Source organism: Camellia sinensis, chromosome 10, assembly GCF_055761805.1.
Source record: "Camellia sinensis isolate YWXY chromosome 10, ASM5576180v1, whole genome shotgun sequence".
Taxonomy (NCBI): Eukaryota; Viridiplantae; Streptophyta; class Magnoliopsida; order Ericales; family Theaceae; genus Camellia; species Camellia sinensis.
Genome location: NC_138970.1, coordinates 178585248 through 178599965, shown reverse-complemented (window position 1 = coordinate 178599965; position 14718 = coordinate 178585248). Strand labels below are relative to the sequence as shown.

The 14718-nt window shown below is 31.1% G+C and overlaps 1 non-coding gene across 1 annotated transcript; it reads right to left on the bottom strand.

Moving 5' to 3' along the window:
• Positions 1-476: 476 nt before the first annotated feature.
• Positions 477-559, bottom strand: TRNAL-UAA (transfer RNA leucine (anticodon UAA)). The gene has a single exon. It is a non-coding gene; the product is annotated as a tRNA-Leu (tRNA).
• Positions 560-14718: the final 14159 nt, after the last annotated feature.

Here is a 14718-nt window from a genome sequence, read left to right as displayed (position 1 = left end):
ACTCAGATTGGTTTCACCACGCTCTGCCGGCGCCGGTCGTCAATGATGCTAATGAGAGAGAATAAAAAGAAACACAGTTGAGGGAGAGAAGAGACACAACAGATAAAGAGAGGAAAGAGATTCAATAATGGAGAAGTTGGTAGAGAGAGAAGTCAAATTTCTCTGTGATATATACGTGTGGAGGTTAAAGGACCTTAGACATTGCCTCTGTTTCGAAAGTGAGTTGGCTTTTTGGCTATTTTAGCCTGGGCTAAAAAGCTTGGTTTTGAAAGGACTTTTTTTGTGAGAGAAGAGTGGAATGATTATGGGTTGGATTCGATATTTTGTTTGTTATGGCTAAAATAATTTATTTTACCTTTTGTGACTATTTTAACTTGCCAACACACAAAATTTTATGTAGTTATTAAATGTGTAAAAAAATACTTTAATATTGAGACTTAGGGTTTGGTTATTGGCCTGATAAGAAAAACGGATCATGCTGGCTATGGGGTTCGAACCCATGCGCACTTATGTGCAGAAGATCTTAAGTCTTCCCCCTTAACCTCTCGGGCAAACCAGCCGGTCATATTGCTTCATATGTATTTATATATACTTATTAAATGCGTGTTGAAGTGGATTTAAAATCAATAGCTCAAACACAATCCACTCTCTTTATTTAAGATTCCCACCCCCCAAAAAAATCCTTCTTATTTAAAAGTTTAGGGAAAAAAACATTAGCATGTAGATTAAAAGTCAGCTTATTGGTTTTTTTATTTTTTTTTTATCACATCATCTCTTTATTGTTTTGCATGTTTTTTCAAAAAAAAATTAAAAAATCAACTTTTAGGCCAAATGATAAATGTTTTTTCTAGGCTATGTCTTTTATCGATGCTCAATCATAAACACCTGGCTCGAGATTGTGACAAGAAATAGTGCTTGTCCAATTCAAATTTATTCAATTAGATTAACCTTGTTCAACCCTTAAAATGAAAATTCTAAATCATTGTAATTATATTATAACCAGTGTAGTATAAAGATTACGAACTATTTGCGATGAGAAATGTTATAAACCATATTTGTAAGAAAAGTTACAACATATTATAAAATTTATAACAAAATATTGTTATGATGTTATGTAATAGTATGGTATAATACATAAAATATACTTTTTTAAAATTTTAAAATATATATATATATATGCATATGGTACCAAATAGTTTTCATGGAGAGAAGGTGAACATTACCAACCCTCTCTAGAGATCACATGCATGGGGTGAAAGAACCTTTTTTTTTCCAACCTTTTCAGAAAGCAATCAACAATCTAGAGATCACAAATTAATGTCAAGAAGAAGACCCCATCAAAATTGAAATATTGGTCCCATCTCTCATATGGTCTGGTGATGATTCAAATCTTGGATTTATATGGTTCATATATGGGTATATACCCCCATACCTACAATGGTTGCATTACAGTAACCATCAAATTAATTTCTTCAAACTACATTATGTGGGGATCTTATATAAATTATATATACGACATAAAAAAAATTAAAAAATCAATTGAAACTTTCTAAAAATTACAACCACAATGGACTAATCAAAAGAAATTACAAAAACATGGAATTGCTGATTGGGATTTGGGGCTGAGTGGGAATGACCTGGGGTGGCGAAGGTAGAAGAGCGAGAAGGAATAGGTTGCAATTGTTTGCAGAAGAAAATGAAAAGAAAAATGGGCATTTTGTCTTTTGATCTAAAGATTTCATGCTTTTGTAATTTTTTTTTAAGGAAAAATTACAATGACTTTAGGCCCTGTTTATTTTCAGAGATAGAATTGAGGGGATTCATAGTGAAGGGATTGTTAGTGAGGGGATTGATAGTGAGGGGATTAATAGTGAGGAATTGTTAAATTTTTTTATATAAAATAATAAAACAAATAAAAAAATATAAAAAATTAAACATTAATATTTTAAAAAAAATTCCCAATATATAAAAAAAAAAAAAAAAAATTCGAATCCCCTCACTATTTTTCTAATACCAATCCCCCTTCCAAGGCCTTTACTAATACCAAGGAATTAGTAGTCTCCTTCCTATCTCTCAAAACAAACACCCCATATAGCAGTCTCATCTCACTATCAATCTCAATCCCCTCCCTATAACCCTAAACAAACGGGCGTGAGATTTTAAAATATATATATGTATAGCAAATTCTATAGTTTTGGTATAATTATTCCAACATCTCTTTTAGTAAAATTAAAAGAACTGAAACTAATACAAATAATATAAAAATATATAAAGCTAAACAATATAAAATATACATTTCCGCGTGAAAGAGAAGATACATTAATTTTCTACTATATGGTCAATAAATTTTTAGTGTAAAATGAATTATGTCAAACTTGTAAAATTTATAAATTTTTTTGCCCAACCTCAAACAATGTTTTTATTCTTCATTGTTGATGTAATTTTTAAAAAGTTTCCTCTATAAAAAAAATCCAAAAATCCAATGTAGTTTTCTCTATCTTTGCATGATGACGATAAATTCTCAAATGAAAGAAATTTAAGGGCCACTCATATAAAATAAAGCAAACCTAGTCAATGGAGACCAAATTATTGGTAGAACCCACAAGCCAATGATGGTGCACTAAAAATGGATGGCTGTGATTCAAACTCTATGATTCTTCACTGCCTACTATTACTATTACTGCTATTATTGCTTGAAGAAGATGAAGATGATATTAAAAGTAAGATGGTAACTTTTTCATATGGCATAATTCACATGATATTGATGCTCTTTTTGCCCTTTTGGATCTAGAAGGAATAACACATGACAAAAACATACCTCTTGTTTTCTCTATCAATGTATCTACCTAGCATTAAAATATAGTACTTTTGAAAGCAGATTGATGACTCTAATTAAATGCATGAATGAATACACCTAAGGATTTATGCTACTTATTTTTAACTGCTTTGTATTATTAAAATATATAAAGTGAAATATTATTTTTTGAATTAATTACCTTTAAATTCTCAAAGTATGTCATTTGTGTTCCTAAAAAAAAAAAAAAGTATGTCACTTGTGTTATTTTACTTTCTAATATTTAAATTGTGTGTCAATTTAGTAAAGTCTTTTGATTTTGGTTCCTTAACCTCTCACTCAATTAACAAATTTCGTTAAAGTCATAAATAAATGTTGAAGCTCAATTAAAAATTATATATTTAGTCCCTAAAGTATGCGATCTATGTCATTTTTCTCTCTAATATTTAAATTGTGTCATTTTAGTTTTCAAATAACATATTTTTGGACAAAAGAGATAATTAATCCATATTTTTTAATGATTTAAATGAATTAGAAAAAAATAATGAATATTAGAAGTAATTCACATGGTATGAATATACAAAGATGAGATGACAATATTATTTTTCACTCTTATGACTAATGGATTTTTAATGAAAAGTGTGATTTGTTTGTTCAAAGGATTGGAGGGAGGAATTGGACTCCATATCCATTGAATCATGAAGTCCATTGTTTGATTGCAAATTGGTAGGCCGAATTAGGAGTCCAGTTAGACTATTAATCCCACATATGGGGGTATGAGATAGAATTGGTGGGATAACTATCCCATGGTAAAATAACATATTTGCCCTCCAAGTATTTGATTTAATTATGTATTATATTTAAACCTCTTATTTTTATTGATGTTTTATTTAATTTTATTATTTAATTATAACTATTTTTAAAAATAAAATGTTAATAAATTTTATTTCAAAAAATAACATAAATTTTTATTGATATTTTATTTATTTAATTTTTAATAAATAAAATAAAATAAAATTTTATTTAATCTAGCCAAAAGGAATTAAAATATTAAAGACGGGTTTAATATTGCAATTAGTAAATAATTGAAAACAATAAAATAGTCTTTTGAACATTTATCATAAGGGCTGCTATTTACCTCTACCTTTATTCTTTAGACCCTCTACTTTTTTGAACCCCCACCAGCAAAATGAGTCTTCTTTATTTTCTCTTTGAACCCCCACCTTAATACCAACTATACCCCTAATTATTCAAACCCTAATCCTAACCCTAATCTCATCCCCATCACCTCTCACGGTTCTTACCATCTCCAACCACCATCCAACAGCTCCTCATAGTTGCAACCACCACTTTCTAGCTTGTCTCATCGTAACCACCGGCACCACTCTTCAACCCCACAACATCACCATCGCAAACCTCACATTTTTCATCTTCTTATCCTTCTTCAGCATCACCTACGACGGTGCCTAGGGTTTTTAATCGCGGCTAGGGTTTTCAGATTGCGATCGCAATTAGGGTTTTCAAATCGCAATCATTTTTATGGGTTTTCATATCACAATCGCAGCTAGGGTTTTCAAATCGTGATCTCGACTACGGTTTTCAGCCACAAAGAAGAGGAATTAAGAAAGCAGCCTTGCGGTGGTGGCACAGGGAGAAGATGAGTTGGGGAAGAACGCTGCGGCCAACGATAGTGGTAGTGGTAATTGGCGATGGTGCGAGTTGTATTTCTATGCTGCTAAGGTTTTGAAGAGAATGGCTTCTTTTCTCTTTTGCTCTATCTTCTCATTCGTTTTCAGTGGTACAGGAGAGAAGTAAAGGAGAGCGGTGGTGATGTGAAGGAAATGGTGGTCAGTGGTGGAGGAGGATGATGGCGGTTGTGAGGGAGGTGATGGGGGATGGGATTAGGGTTAGGGTTTGGGAAATTATAATTAGACTATAGGGATGAGGATTAGAGTGGAAATTTTATATTGGGACAAAATTGGAATTAAAAAAAAATGGAAAAGGTGGAGGTTCTAAGAAGAAAGGTAAGGGTAAATAGCAGTCCTCTTTATCGTTCTTCATAATATTACAATCAAACATTGGATTCAATATGATAATAATTTCAAAACATCTAATCTCATAAGAAAACAAACATGAGATATACATCTTTTCCAAACAAATAGTCCAAGGACTATGTATCCTAGGATTAATAGTTTGATGGATTACAATCCACATTTATCTAGTTCGTCCAAACAAACATGACCTAAGCGTTATATGAGTTAAAATCTTAATGAAAACTAAGAATTTGTTTGGGAATTGACTATTTTAGTTTTTTACAAAAAAAATGTACAGAAAAATAAATTGAAAGACATAACAACTTATAATAACTTTTTGACTAATACTATAAAAATTACTATATATTCCCTCCAATGTAATTTATCCAAAGAAAAAAATAATTCCATAAAAATAAGAGAACCACTTTGCAATGATTTAGACAAGAAATAACAAGCATTGCTGGAGATGCTATCGACTACTCAAATTAATCCTCATGAAAATGGGCTTCTAATCTTTAATTGGCTCATTCATGAATGGAGTGCATTCATAACTAGTCTGCTATGAAGCTTGCCAACACTTACCCAAAAACAAAACCTTTCCGAGTTGCAAATGAGCTGTCATGAAAGAGCCCTCTTGGTTTTGACCTCTTGTAGACTTGAGGTTGTCATGCATTTTCTTTCTTTCTAAAAATAATAATAATAATAATAATATTTAAAAACAAAGAAATCAATCATATAATCAAATATAATTTGTTTATATATGGTGAGAGTTTTATTATCTTATTCTCTTTTTCTTTTTCTTTTTTTTTTTTTATAAGTTTCACAATTATATGAGAATATTATATTCGATTTTTCAATTAAATTATGTATAAATAAAAAGAAGAATCCTCTGCTGTTGGCCTGTTTTGAGACCATTATTAGACTCATTCCAATCATCCAAATCGTCCATATTGCAAAACCTCCGAACCATATCATTCATACAAAAATTATATTAATCGAATAATTATAACAACATGATTAGGTCATGTTTTTTTTTTATTTAAAATTATATATATCATTTATTTTTTTAAACAAATGTAATTGAATATATGGTTAAACTCATTCTATCAATTTATTTTTTATATACTTGAAAGACCCTACAACCTAAACACCTCAAATTATTTAAATAAGTCTCATAATGAGCTCAAATCAAGCCCACAACACCCTCTTGTTGAAAATGCAAGGAGAGATGATCATTACTTGAGTCAAAAAGGTTTGGAGGGATAATCATATGTGAGCAAGCACACCATAAGATTAATGGAGCTCCATGTTAGAAGCATTAGATAGATTCTTTTTTTTTGGGAATAAACAACGTGATGCAATGTTTCCTATGCTCCCTGGAACAAAGACAAAGGGATTAGCTATTGATCACATGGGTCTATTTGGACCCCATTTACTTTGAGTCTATGACCTCTCAACCCATTATAGTTCACGATTAGAGTAAATATCTATACATTTTTTTCTTTCGGTTCAACGGTAAGAGTGTACATACTAATTTACACGTATTTTATCTAATTGTTTTTTTTGTCTAGTTAAAAGTAAGCCATTTCGGTCGGCATTAGAAAATTCATAAAAAAATTCTTTCTTTTAATTTGGCCTTAAGGGTTAAACCTTAAACAATTATGTAGCAAATATATCGATGAAGTGGTGTTTTTCTTTTTAAATAATCAAATGGACTTTTTTAACCAATAAATTAATTTTTCAAAACAAAACCTTAATATTATTTCTTTTTAAATAACACAATAAACTTTTTTAACCGATAAGCTAGTTTTTCAAAACAAAACCTTACTATAATGCACATGATATTGGTTAAAAGAGGCCAAATCAACAATATATGGGCACTTTTACTTCATAATCTATTATGAACTTTTTTTAAATTTTGAGTCAAATTGTTTTTATTTTTTAAGCCTATTTCTTTCAGATGATTCTTTAAAAGAAAATTGAATTAATTTTGAAAAAAAAAAAAACTACAAAAAGGTCAAATTTGATACCCCAAAAAATTAGTTTTTTTATATTTTCAAAACTTTTCTTTTTAAAAATCAATTTTATAAAAAAATTAAGATCGTCAAGTCAAGTCTAAATGTAAAAAAATATAACACAATTTTATTTTTTTTAAATCTTTAAAGATGAAAGCAAGCCAAATTAAACAAGTTCAAAAAAGTAAAAACTCACCTGAAAAACCTAATAAGAATTTGAGAAAATTTAAATCCCGTGTAAGTTCTAACAAAATTACGAATCAATTGTAAACTTTACCAATATTTGTAATTAAATTCTTAAATATTTTCTATGAATCTATAATAGCTTCTAAAAGTAACCATTAAATAGTAAAATTCCCTAAAAAGCTAAAAAACAAAAAATTTGAAACTTTCATAAACTGCATACACAAGGTAAGGTTATTAAAAGAGGAAGGGATGAGACATAATTAAGTACCACCACTTTGCTTTACATGCTATTAAGATAATCACTTGTTTTTAGTAAAGAAAGAGTACAAAGAAATAGATATAAAGTTTTTACTCTGGGTAAATGCCATGTGTACATTTAGCACTTTTCACTAAGTATTTTTAAAGTACAAGTTGGATGGCATATGAAACATGAATTAGCATGAGAAATTATATTTGACTCCTTTGTTCCCACAACTAGTACTATTATTAGATATATTAAAAGCTAAAACCTTTTTTTTTTTTTTTGTATGCCTGCATGAAGTCCATTTTCAAATTGATCCAAACAAACTCCAAATATATATATATATATATATATATATATAAAATACAAAATAAACTGCAGAATTGGATCCCAATAACAAATTAAATCTGTATTTTTTAATTATTTTAATTTTAACTCTCAATTTTTTAAAATAGTATCAGTTCTAACCATTTGTTAGTTATAACCAACGGAATATGGACAATTTAGACAATTTAATTACTTTTTGTTGGTGGTGTTGGATGGTGGTAGTGGTTATGGATTGAAAAAGGAAAGAAAGGGGTGCGAGTGAATTAGGAAAGGGGGAGAAGTAACAATGAACAGGAAAAATGGATGAAGGGATGACAATGAATTGAGGAACATGAAGCGTGGTGATGAACCACGATAAGATTGGGAAGTGACTGTCAACATTAATGAAGGGAAAAAAAAAAAATTTGATGAACTTGTTTAATTTGTCCATTCTTCATTAGTTATTGTAGGACAATCTTCACTGTATTTAAAAAGATTTAATTCTGTTGTGTACAAAACAACAACAAGAATAAAAGAAATAGAGAAAATGAGAGAATATGTTTGATTACAAAAATCAAACTCGAAATAAAAATAAATAAATAAAAAACAGATTTTATTTTGTTACAAAAACAAAATTAAAATCTGAATAAATAAACAAATAAAACAACACTGAAAGCAATTAAATAACTTACTTGATTTAATTTCTTTGAATTATTTTTCTGATCAAGTCCAGTGTTTAACACTGTGTCCTTAAGACAGATTCGTCCTCTCCACGGTGCTTTCAGAATTCGGACGTCTATCTCCCAGGACGAAATGATCTTCCACAAACAATAGCAGCACTACTAATTGTTTGCCTTACGAACACACTAAGTGTTTACACTCTTTCTTTTGAAAATAAAATGCAGCAAGATGAAGAATAGAATTATCAGAGGTGAAATACGAAATTTCTGAATGCAAAATATCAAATGAGGGTGGTCCTATTTATAGATGTGAAGGTGGCTCTTGGATTTGAAATAAACACGTATGTAGCTCTTGGTTTTGAATTGAACAGGTATCATACCTGTTGGGTTTTGAATTCAAACAGATTTGAATTAATTCAAACAGATAGTAAAACGGGAAGGGCCCTGTTTGGGTGTGCATTAATTCCAAAACAGTTTATTTCTGTTTGAAATCGGGAAGGGCCCTGTTTGGATGAACAAAAAATCCAAACTAATTTAATTTGAATTCTGGATTTTATTTTAATAAAAAATAAAATTAAATTCAAATGTTTTTGGCCCAAAAAGATTAGAAGCCCAACCCAACCACACACCACGCACCCGCGCCCAAGCCCAGCCCGCCCGACCGGACGGCGGCGCGCGGGCGTGGTGATTTTTGGGTCCAATGGGTCTAGCCCATTTTGCCCATAACCTCTCCCTCTAAAACACTTGGGTACCCCTTGGCACACACCCCAAGTATCTCACCCTAAGCCTTATAAACCCTTTCAAAACTTCTCACCAAATCAATGTGGGACAAGCCAATTTACAACCTTAAGGAATTTCCACCAAAACTCCATTTCCATGGAGCACACTTTGGCTTCAATTTCCCATTCACTCGGTAATGGTTTTGAGCAACCAAATATACCACGTGAATCACAACGCGGCATAGAACGCGTTACCACTTTGACCCGAGTAAATCGACACTCGGGGCCCACCTAAAAAATAGACCAAACTTGAGGAAAAATTAACCATTTCCAACAGTTATAACTAACAAACATAAACGGATAGTTTAAATATGTACCACTTTAAAAATTGATAATTAAAATTAAAATTTTAATTTATTATTGAGATTAAAATCATTTTTTTTTTTTTTGGGAGAATTTTCTCCTAAAACATATGAAGGGGTTTACAACCAAGTTCTCACAAAAAATCTCAAATACTGGTATTTTTTTTTATCATGCATGGATGTGGTGTTTGGTGGTTGATAGAAACAACTCGAGTGGTTATCTTATTCATTGACTTCAATGTTAATGCCCCATTATATTAGGTTTAGAATACTCGTGATTGGGAAAGTTGATCAAACAACTTCCTTTGTGGGAGCTAAGCAAAAATACTTTTGAAAAAATGTTCAACTTTCATGAAAAAGAATTTTAAAAGGTTTAGTTATTTACCGTTTGGCAAGCAAAAAGCCAGGCTTTTTTTTGGCTAAAATAGTCACAAAAAACAAAATAGGCTATTTTAGCCACAAAAAACAAAACATCAAATCCAACCCATAATCATTACAATCCTCTCTCACAAAAAAAGCCCAAAAAGTCAAAAAGCCTTTCCCAAACCAGGCTAAAATAGCCCAGACTAAAATAGCCAAAAAGCTAAAAAGCCAACCCACTTCCCAAACGGAGGCCAGGAAGACATTTTCATAAATTAATTTTTTATTTTTTTATATATTTTTTTATCACTTGACATAAAGTCACGAGTCTCGTATTTATTTACTATGAGTCCCTATTTATTTATTAATGGAAATCCCCATTATCTTTATGAGTAATTATTCAATAATCTTAAAACACCGTTTGTGCCTTTAATTTTTTGTCATACAAGTCATATTTCTCTAATCTTGTTATTGAAGGCATTTTTTTTTTTTTTTTTTAGGATTAGTATTTAAATCAAAATAATGCAAAGTAAATATATTTTTATAAAAATACAAGTAGAAGCAAGATATACTTGTGTCTTAATTTTTAGTTATTCTGTTCGGATATTATATTACTTTTTTCTTTTTGGAAGGTGAACTTTTACAGTTAAGTTTTCAAAATAAGTGAGACTTGTAGTTATGTGTTATCAAAATTATTGGAAAAATTATAAAAAATAATAACAATAATAATATTTGATCCCTATAACAAAATAAATTATGAGTTTTAATTTTTTCAATTTAGATCATAAACTTTTGATTGTTACGTAATGAGAGGGAATGAAAATAACTACAGGAATTATGTGGTCCCGACAGTGTCACGTGACGTAATTATAAATTGTCATGTGTATTACAGTTATTAAATTCTTATCAAACACTGCATTAGTGTTTTATGTTGTGCAAAACCTATCAGAATATGAAATCTTATCAATGTAGAAGTCCTCAACAATCAGAGATTGTTTGGGATAGGACTTCTGAAACATTCAAATTACTTGCTAAGTAAGTCACTGGATATTATAAATGTACGCAATTTCTCCCTATAAATTAGTCCATTAAATATTTTGATAATATTGGAGGATTGCCTTGGGCGTAGGTAGGGCTGAGCAAGGAATCCGTGAAATCCGTAATCCGATCCAGTCCAGTCTAATCCGATAGGTTTGGATTGGTTTTTTGAATCCGCGGTTCGGTTCCGGATTGAAGAATTAAAAATCCGTATTTCACGGATTGGTTCCAGATTGAATCCCACGGTTCCGGATTGGAACCGATCCGGACCGTATACAAATAGTCTATATTTTTATTATACAACCTCCCCCATAGTATCCTCTCTTATTCTATATAAAATCTAAACTCAAACCTAAAACCGTATAATATCTTCTTTTATTACTTTTGTTTGTTAGTTTTAAGTTTTAATTTGCAATGGTCTAAATAATTATGGTGAAACCAGTTTTCTTACGGTTGTTTAAATTATAGAACAGTATGTCGTTATTATAGAAAAACATATTGCTATTATGGAACTAATATAGCGTTATGTTTATATTTTTATGAAATTCAAGTGTTATATATATATATATTTTTGTTATTTAATTATGTGAATCCGTGGTCCTAAACCGATCCAATCCGTATTTAAATGGATTGGTTCAGATTGGTTCCATGATTTAAACGGATTGGATTGGTTCCAATTTTTCAGGAACCGTAAATAACGGATTGATCCTGGTTTTATCCCAATCCGATCCAATCCGGACCATGCTCACCCCTAGGCGTAGGAGGGCCCCCGGCTACGACTAGGGATGTTTTGTCTTGCAGATAGCGATAAGGTGGTGGTGCTGATTCATCTTCTTCGTTGGATTTCTTTATCAACAAGTACGTGATTTTTCTTTACCCATACAATTGGAGCCACCTGTGAGAATCAACTAAATCTTACAAAGAAGATGAATTCACAGTAATCAACATGAAGATACATTAACATTGATTTTAAACTGCAACCAGAAATACATTAGAACAGGTTATGGCAGAAACATTTTAAATTTAAGTTGAAAGAGATTTATTCATATGATATTATTTGTTTGGATGTATCTAGTGTTAACCATCCAACGAATAAGGAAAGAGTATTAAATTGGCTAAGGGACATATTCCCAAGCCATGTAAAGCAATATGTCCATAATGATGCTGTAGCAGCTTTGCTAGTTTGACAATGCGTAAGCTTCGTGGATGTGATTTGATTGCCCCTGAATTTAATTTGGGTCACATCGAGCAGGACTATAGCCTAACATCACTAATTTTATTTGAAGTATTTGGATCTTCTTTTGGCTTTGAATTTCTGAAACAAAAACTCTTATGAAGTAATATTATGGCATGCTATACTTTGGCTTCATTTGGGAAGTTGTTATTTTAGTAGGCTATTTTAGTTTTTGGCTATTTTAATAGGCTAAAATTTTTGTGTTTGGGAAGATGATTGGATTTTTTTGTGATTGGATGTGATGTTTGTGAGAGAAAAAGTGAAATGATTATGGGTTTGATGTGATATTTTGTCTTATTAGCTATTTTAGCCTATTTTGTCTTTTTGTGAATTTTAGCCTAAACTAGGCTATTTTTTTTCTTGCCAAACACCCCCTTTGTGGACATGAATCAATTTGTCTTGTTCAGTGCCAAACCTAATTCAATGAGAGAATCGAGCAGTTCTGTGGAGTAAGATTTTTTTTGTATTATTATTTTGGACATTGAGGCATGATTATCAGTTATTATGCTGCGGAGCATAAATCTTATGCATTATATCGAATTTTTATTATCTATGACGTATGGATTTTATGCATTATCATGCTGGACATAAAGGTATTATTATCAATTATTATTCTACAGAGCATATATTTTATACATTATGTCGAATTTTGATTATCTATGGAGCACGGAGTTCATGCATTATTATTCCAACCACGAATACATGGAAGACAAATTATTATATCAAATTTTTATTATCTGAAAAATATGATTTTTTATACCAAACATGGATGAAGACTATTATTTGGGTCAAATATGCTGAGATGGAGTTCGCGCTCTATGGATCATAGGGGCAATATGAGTTACGCTACCCTTTGGTTATAAATTTTATCTCTTTGCCAAGCTGGTTTGGGCAAGAGATAAGTTGGCAGGTTTGACCAACTTGAAAAATCTTTATCAAGCGGGTTTTGCTTAATGAAGTAGATTAGCAGGTTTGACCAATTTTGAAAATCTTTGTCGAGCAAAGTAGGTTGGTAGGTTGGACCAACTTGAAAGATCTTTGTCGAGCGGATTTTGCTTGGTGTAGTAGATTGGCAGGTTTGACCAATTTTGAAAATCTTTGTCGAGCAAAGTAGGTTGGTAGGTTTGACCAACTTGAAAAATCTTTGTTGAGCGGGTTTTGCTTAGTGAAGTAGGTTGGCAGATTTAACCAACTTTGAAAATCTTTGTAGAACGGGTTTTGCTCAGCAAAGTAGGTTGGCAGGTTTGACCAATTTAAAAAATCTTTGTCAAGGGAGTTTTGCTTGGTGAAGTAGGTTGACATGTTTGACTAACTTTGAAAATCTTTGTATAGTGGGTTTTGCTCAGCAAAGTTGGTTGGTAGGTTTGACTAACTTGAAAAATTTTTGTCGAGTGGGTTTTGCTCGACAAAGTGGGTTGGTAGGTTTGACCAATCATGAATTTTTTTGTAGAGTAAGTTAGTGGTTTGTCCAACAGTAGGATTCCTTGTCGAGCGGGTTTTGCTTGCCAATAAGCAAGTTGGTGTTTTGGTAGTTCTTAACAAGATTAGGTGTTTTTGGAATAAGCTTAGTAAGGCTAGACATTTTCAGAATAAGTCTCAACGAGATTAGGCGTTCTTGGAATAAGTCCTAATAAGGTTAGGCATTTTTTGAATAAGTTCTAATGAGGTTAGGCATTTTTGGAATAAGTTCTAGTAAGATTAGGTATTTTTGGAATAAGTCCTAACAAGATTAGGCATTTTAAGAATAAGTTTCAACAAGGCTAGGCATTTTCGGAATAAGTCCTAACAAGGTTAGGCATTTTGAAATAAGTCTTAGCACCCATGTATGGTTCTAGCTAGGCAATATTACACGACTATTTTTATCAGAACAACAGAAAGCTTCCACTCTTTCACTGGGTTCAAAGAGAATGAAAGCTTGGGGGCAATTGAAAGGTAATAAAAATAACTACAGAAATTATATGGGTCCCGACAGTGCCACGTGACGTAATTATAAATTATCATGTGTATTACAGTTATTAAATACTTATCAAACACTGCATTAGTGTTTTATGTTGTACAAAACCTATCAGAATATGAAATCTTATCGATATAGAAGTCCTCAACAATCAGAGATTGTTTGAGATAGGACTTCTGAAACATTCAAACTACTTGCTAAGTAAGTCACTGGATATTATAAATAGACAACACCCTTATGTGTTGAGGTACGCAATTTCTCTATATGAATTAGTCTATTAAATATTTTGATAATATTGGAGGATTGACTTGGGCATCGGAGGGCCTCCGACTACAACTGAGGGTGTTTTGTCTTACAGATAGCGATAGCGATAGCGTGGTGGTGCTGATTCATCTTCTTCGTTGGATTTCTTTATCAATAAGTACGTGATTTTTCTTTGCCCGTACAAGTAAAATTAACAAAAAAAAATATTTTAGTCGTTAAACTCAACATAAAATGGTTTTTTAAACATATTATGTATACCTATATTGAGTTTAATGATTAAAATATTATTTTTTTCATTAGCTTTCCTTAATGAAAATAGATTGATGATTTAAATTAAAAATAAATAATAAAATTAGAATTTAAATTGATAAAATTAAAAGTTCAATATTTATTTTATTATAAGGGTTAAACTGTAGACTTTTTTTCCATAATTTTCCAGAGTATTTGAAAGTCCTGGAAGTGAACAAGGATAAAAATGTCATTTTGATAGTCAGGGTTTTCAAAATTTTAGAATAAATTATAAATATATTTT